Raw genomic sequence first — 7,500 nt, 5'->3', positions numbered from 1 at the left:
TCTTGTTGCCTTATTTGACTTTATTAAATGTATTTTATGTTATTATTTGGTGCAGCCGGGCCGGAGCAGGAGGGGATAGAAAGAGAAAAACAGGAAGACAGAGGGGGAAATTGCAAGGACAAGAGGGGGATTAGACAAAGAGACAACAACAACAATAGAACAACATCAGCAAATAGCATATGTACAAATATGATGGTAAAAGTGATAGCAAAGAAGTAGTTAGTGAAATAAATATTAATAACACAGAAATGACAATGAACATTATTATACTACAAATGGAGCAATATAAATACCAATAGAAATAGCACTATTGATAATGAATAATAACAATAATTACCTCTATTATCAACAATATAATTGTTTCAAATGCAACAATACATACATGTAATGATAACTTGAAGTACAAAATAAAGCAGATACATGGTGGGGAAGAAAGAGAAGCGAACGGTATTAACCTTGTAGATTGTTATAGTAACAATAGGTTAAGCTTTGTTAGTGTGCCGTGTGTTACCCAGTTTACCCTTAAATTAGGCATCCTCTGGATGTTGCAGAATCTTTAAACAAGATTTTCTATGAGGGGAAAACCAAAATAGTTATTTTTTAAATTTTTATCATTTTTAAAAGGCGTAGTTGGCCACATGCGTGGACAGAACCTTTTAGCTCTTATTTCCAAAATTGTGTACACTACTGAATTGGGGTCTTATGGCCGCTTATGTGGACACTTATACTGCCATCTGGTGGTGTCAGAAGAGTATAACATACAATGGAATTTGGAAAAAAAAAAGTGTAAACATAAGAATTAGTATGCCACTAAACATGAAGTACACGTTTGTGTACTTATGGACTAAGTACATCATATCAAAAGATGATTCTTAGTTTTTATTCTAATTAGGGTCCAATAAGCCCAAATAGCAAAGAGAAAAAAAAAAAAAAAGCATGTAAACAAACAGCTTGGGCCTTAAGAGGATTCATGTTAAATCTAAGATCATGATGTAAAGTCGGTGATGAAAAATAAAAAAGTAGCTCTTAAAATTAGGGACGTTTCTAGAAATAAAATGTTAAATCTTGGCAGGTGGCAAACAATTTGCAGTGTGCAGTATGAAGTGATTAGACAACACTGATCAGATGCATTTCTCAAATAGCACAACCATAACAATAGTCTGAGAAGTGCTTATGGGTGTCAGCATATAAGCCACCATCCTCTCATGTTCATCTGTCACCCTCCTGGCTATGTACTGTCCAACACTAGTGTGGGTAATACAACACCCAAAGCCCAATACCAGCTACACACTTAAGTATGTAGTAACCTTTTACATTGTTATGGTATGCACGCAGTAACAGGCTGGGCCTCCTCCACCAAACTCCCCTTATCTCCCACAAGATATTTCCCTCAGACGAGCCTGGCTCCAGTTTTCCTGAGGATTGATAACCGGGCACCAGCCGGCCAACAAAACAAGCCCGCTGCTCGTGTTCTGTAACATTTGAACCCTCCTGGGAGGACTTACAGGCTCAACATAGTCCGGTTCTGGCTAATGTGACCGTGCCATGTGAAGCACTGGCGGGCAAAACAAACGTATTCCTGTCGCTGCTCTGTAATCCTGCCTGTTCTCCGACGGTGCCGTTATGATTTGGCACCATTGACTTCAGAGTGTCCTTCACTTCAAAAAACAGGGTGAGGCCAAAAACAAATGTCCACTTGGGAGGACCTATAAAATGTGAAACAAGCCAAAAAAAGCCCGAGTTGTCAGATCATTGTCCAGCTCAACTCTTCAGGTGTCAGGGAGTGAGGTTTACCAACGTACTATCACACAGCCACACTAGCTGAAGTATATCTTCCTGATAGAAGTGACTACTCAACGGTACCAATCTTTGGTACTCCCGTGTTGATAAATGTTCATTTGTTTAATAATGAAACCTATTTTTGATTTAACATTTAACAGTGAGCTGATGCTATCTTGTTTTCTTACACTTCTGAGTCTCATTTGCAAGTATTATTTGGCAGACTTTGCATGCAGTTGCAGTTCCAAGACGTTAGATGGCAGTAGTGTACGGACTACGTTGTGTTGCCTCGTCAGAAAGTAGTCTTTGCCAGTAACCTGAATGTGCCAGTCTTCTATTTTGTCGTTTGTACTGCAAGTATTGTATTTATTACACACAATATGCATCTTAGTTGTAGTTTTCATGACCAAATTTGGAGGTGTTGAATCGCTAATGCTAATCGGCAGCATGTTTATGGAAAAGCCAATGTAAATTAGCATCGAGCTTGCATATACAGTATATATATGTTTTAATTGGAGCCTTGCTGTACTTTTGAGCAAGTTCTTCCTGCTTTGTTGGCATGAACATTTGTAACATGACCTAGAAGCATACTTGCTAACCCTCACGATTTTCCCGGGAGACTCCCGAATTTCAGTGCCCCTCCCGAAAATCTCCCGGGGCAACAATTCTCACGAATTTCTCCCGGACAACAATATTGGGGGCGTGCCTTTAGCGTCCTCTACAACCTGTCGTCACGTCCGCATTTCCTCCATAATATATGCGGTTTTAACAGGTCACACTGAGGGTGGTGTATAAACAACTTTAACACTGTTACAAATATGCGCCACACTGTGAACCCACACCAAACAAGAATGACAAACACATTTCGGGAGAACATCCGCACCGTAACACAACAGAACAAATACCCAGAACCCCTTGCAGCACTAACTCTTCCGGGACGCTACAATATACACCCCCCGCTACCACCAAACCCCCACCGCCCCCAACACTGCCCACCTCAACCCCCGCCCCATCTCCCGAATTTCGGAGGTCTCAAGGTTGGCAAGTATGCCTAGAAGCAGTTTGGCTGAGTGCTGCTGGTGCGCTTGTTTCCCAGCCAAGTGTTTGAGCCGGTGCCAGGTCTCCCACCGAAGGTGACGTCGCTTGCAACAAAAATGATTTTGCACGGTAGTACGTACAAAAATAGGCCTGGGCCGATATTCTTTGAGATCAATGAAACGAGCGATAAATGAAGTCTGTACCTTTTCCAGCGTCCATTTATGGAGGAATAACAATAATCATAGAACTGGCATTCAATGTTATTAAAAAAGTATTGATTATTAGAGATGTCCAATAATGGCTTTTTTGCCGATATCCGATATTGTCCAACTCTTACTTACCGATTCCGATATCAACCGATACCGATATATACGGTCGTGGAATTGACACATTATTATGCCTCATTTTGTTGTGATGCCCCGCTGGATGCATTAAACAATGTAACAAAGTTTTCCAAAATAAATCAACTCAAGTTATGGAAAAAAAAAAATGCCAACATGGCACTGCCATATTTATTATTGAAGTCACAAAGTGCATTATTTTTTTTAACATGCCTCAAAACAGCAGCTTGGAATTTGGGACATGCTCTCCCTGAAAGAGCATGAGGAGGTTGAGGGGGGCGGGGTTGGGGGCGGGGGGGGGGGGTAGGAGCTAGCGGGGGTGTGTGTATTGTAGCGTCCCGGAAGAGTTAGTGCTGCAAGGGGTTCTGGGTATTTGTTATGTTGTGTTACGGTGCGGATGTTCTCCCGAAATGTGTTTGTCATTCTTGTTTGGTGTGGGTTCACAGTGTGGCGCATATTTGTAACAGTGTTAAAGTTGTTTATACGGGCACCCTCAGTGTGACCTGTATGGCTGTTGACCAAGTATGTGTTGCATTCACATGTGTGTGTGAAAAGCCGTAGATATTATGTGACTGGGCCGGCACGCAAAGGCAGTGCCTTTAAGGTTTATTGGCGCTCTGTACTTCTCCCTACGTCCGTGTACACAGCGGCGTTTTAAAAAGTCATACATTTTACTTTTTGAAACCGATAATTTCCGATATCACATTTTAAAGCATTTATAGGCCGATAATATCGGCAGTCCGATATTATCGGAAATCTCTAATTATTATCATGTATTATCATTACACCAGTGGTTCATTTGGTATCAACGACAATAACATTGTTCATCGGCACTCATTTGTAGGTCAATATGTCGTCCAGCAAATTCGGAAACCTATCCCTATCCTAGTTATGGTTGAAAACAACAAAAGAAGCAAACACATTCCTTAATATAAACATCCCAATGACACTGCAAACTTGTATTCTTGGGGATCTCCATCAATTTAGTAACGTGTCATCAAAGAGTAAAAATGATTTTCTTTCAATATGCATAATAACAAAAAGGGTAATATTTAAAAAATGGATAGGTGTTGCTAGTCCAACTCATACTGACTGGTACACACAAGCTATGGAGATGATATCAGTAGAACAAACTGCATTTAGTTTAGATAATAATGAGTCATATATTGGAATATGGGATCCATTATTTAAATTTGTTTCAACTATTAAATGAACCAAAATGTGACTTATTGTATCTTTGTGGAAAATGTTGGACGTGGTGTGTTGTCAAGCTTATAAGATGTGATGCAGGTGTTAGCCACTGTGACATTATTGTTCATTTCTAATTTTTTTATTATTATTTTTTTAATTAATATTTTTAATGATGATATCAATGAGGGTTTTTTAATCACTGCTATTTTGAAATTGTTACTACTATTTATGCTGTTGTTGACAATGTTCATTTTTGTTTCACTACATTCGGATTGTTCCGTGTCATGTTTGTGTCCTCAATTGCTCTGTTTATTGTTGTTCTTAATGTTGCTGGGACGGGTTTGGTTTTGGAATTGGATTGCATTATTGTGGTATTGTTGTGTATTGTTTTGTTGATTGATTAATACATTTAAAAAAAAAAAAATAAAAAAATAAAAAAAAAGGAAACCTATCCCGACTTCCTGAAAAACTAGCGCCCTCTGCAGTGGATATTTGTGTTCCGCTTAACCAACCACTCCTAAAGGTGTCACATCGAAGACATAAAAAACAAAACAACAACAACAATGTCCACTGTAGAGGACACCGGTCCTCCGGAGGACATAACACACAGACTGTGTGTTTACATTTAGTGGGTGTGTTTATTTCATGATGGAGGAGGTCACTGTTCCCATGTTGTGTGCCAGGCATTGACTTTATCACCTGACACTGCCCGTGACCTCCAGGTTAACAAGCCAGAGACCAGCCATACACACACACACACACACACACACACACATGCAAACACACACATGCAGAGCCATGGCTTGATGCTTTCCAGACACACACTCTCCCTGCCTTGGCACTTACCCTCTCCCACACAACACACTCCTCCCTCCCTCGTCTCTCACCACCGGCTCCTGCTTATCAAACTTTTTTTTAAATTTTTTTTTTTACCTCTTCCAGCTTCCTTTTTTCCCATGCACAGACAAACCCCGCCCCCTTTCCCCGAGGAGGTTACGGCCCTGCAGGCTTTCCCTGCACCTTGGTGGTGAAGGTCAGACGCGCGCACGTGCGTCGACCTCGGGATGGGGCCGACCTTTCCGTGGAGCGACATCACCCTTGAGCTGACACATCGACGCCCGCTTAACGCTGAGATGAACGCCGTTGTTTTGACGGCGCCTCGCAAATGGCCGCGCGCAAACATCTTGATGAATGCGGAGGCAAAAGTGCAATCACTCTTCCCGCTTTTATCTCTTCCTATCGACGCCGCCGTCTTCCCCCTCCGTGCCCCTCCTCCTCTCAATTAGAGACGCATTGATCACCAGCTGTGGCCGTGTCACCTGACTAATGGCTGAGGGTGTCTGGGGCTTTTAAGGAGCAGCCAGCGACGGTGCTAAGCGCTTCATCGCCATGTCAAGCAAATGGCTTCTCTGGTAATAAAGTGCACCACATGTATGTACTGTATATGTACGTGTGTGTGTGTGTGTGTGTGAGGGGGGGGATCATAACACATGAGGACTCCACCATTAAGACAAGGCAAAACTCAGTAGGAATCACAGACCACCAGCACTCCCCACTAAACCACTTTAAGTCATTAATAACCTTCTCAAGCATGCCAGAGACTCACTTACACACACACACACACACACACACACACACACACACACACACACACACACACACACACACACACACACACACACACACACACACACACACACACATTCTTGTATTTGGTAGCTTCTTGAGACCCCCGAAAAATGCCTACCTCTTTAGGACCACCCTTTCTAGATATATAAAGATTAGGGCTGCAACAACTAATCGATTAAATCGATTATTAAAATAGTTGCCGATTAATTTAGTCATCGATTTGTTGGATTTATGCTATGCGCATGCACAGAGGTTTTTTTTTGTGTTTTTTTTTAATTTAATAAATCTTTATTTATAAACTGCAACATGTACAAACAGCTGAGAAACAATAATCAAAATAAGTATGGTGCCAGTATGCTGTTTTTTTCCCAATAAAATACTGGATAGGATAGAAATGTAGTTTGTCTCTTTTATCCGATTATTAATTGATTAATCAAAGTAATAATCGACAGATTAATCGATTATCAAATTAATCGTTAGTTGCAGCCCTAATAAAGATGTGTATTTACAATATTAATAATATATACATACCAGGGTTTCCCGCAGCGCTTTGTTGTTAAGGCGGCCGCCTTAACAACAAAGAGCCACCGCCTAAACCAGGGGTGGGCAATTAATTTTTACCGGGGGCCGCATGAGCAACCCGAGCACTACTGGAGGGCCACATCGACAATATTTCAATTAAATTTTGCTCAATATTATTTTTCATATATACCGTAAGATAAATAATAATAATAATTAATAATAATAGTAATACTTCAACATAGTGTGTGTAACAGCATTCCATGACTAATATAAATAAATTAACATTAATAATAAATGACAGTAAAATAAGCACACGTATGACTGAGGAGTCATAGTGTAACTTTGTGTTGTGTTTGAGTTGTCCGACTTTTTGTGTGGCCATAAACGCACCAGTGGTTTAGTGCTATGCGTGTTGGTGACAGATGACAAGTTGGTTTGGCCTGGTTTGTACGGCAGAAAATGACTAGTTTTTCGAGATAGAAGTGTGAAAACTCATGTTTTTGGTGTGGTTATGTCCGAATATAAACAGTTTTGCTCAATAAAGTGATCGATATAATTCCTGTCCTCGAAGCATCTCGATAGATAGACGTTACAATAATTGAACGGTGTTCAATTGAACGGTGTTGACGAACACCGTTAGGGCCGCTTGTTGTCACTGTCACTCAAAGTTGCATTGCAAAATTACATAGAATAAATATGTTTATTTTGTTTAGAATTCAGATGGGATTTGATTTGGTGCGCGGCATATATTTGCTGCGCGCAGCAGACGCTAGCAGTGCGCAATTGCGCAGGCACGCACCTTAGAGGGAACGTTGCTTGGCAGTCCATGTCTTGTTGGAAACACGCCATTCTTCATCAACTTTTCTCTTTTTAGCGTCTCGGGTGTAAACCGTGCATCACTTGTCGCTGAATGTGCACCTTCACTCGCAGGTTACACACGGACACACGCCCATAAATAATACTTTTCAAAATAAAAGCAGCACAGTTGTATTGCGCGCAC

Source organism: Entelurus aequoreus, linkage group LG27 (genome assembly GCF_033978785.1).
Source record: "Entelurus aequoreus isolate RoL-2023_Sb linkage group LG27, RoL_Eaeq_v1.1, whole genome shotgun sequence".
In the NCBI taxonomy this organism is placed as follows: Eukaryota; Metazoa; Chordata; class Actinopteri; order Syngnathiformes; family Syngnathidae; genus Entelurus; species Entelurus aequoreus.
The sequence above is the reverse complement of the archived record's forward strand: the minus strand, read 5'-3'. Positions refer to the sequence as shown.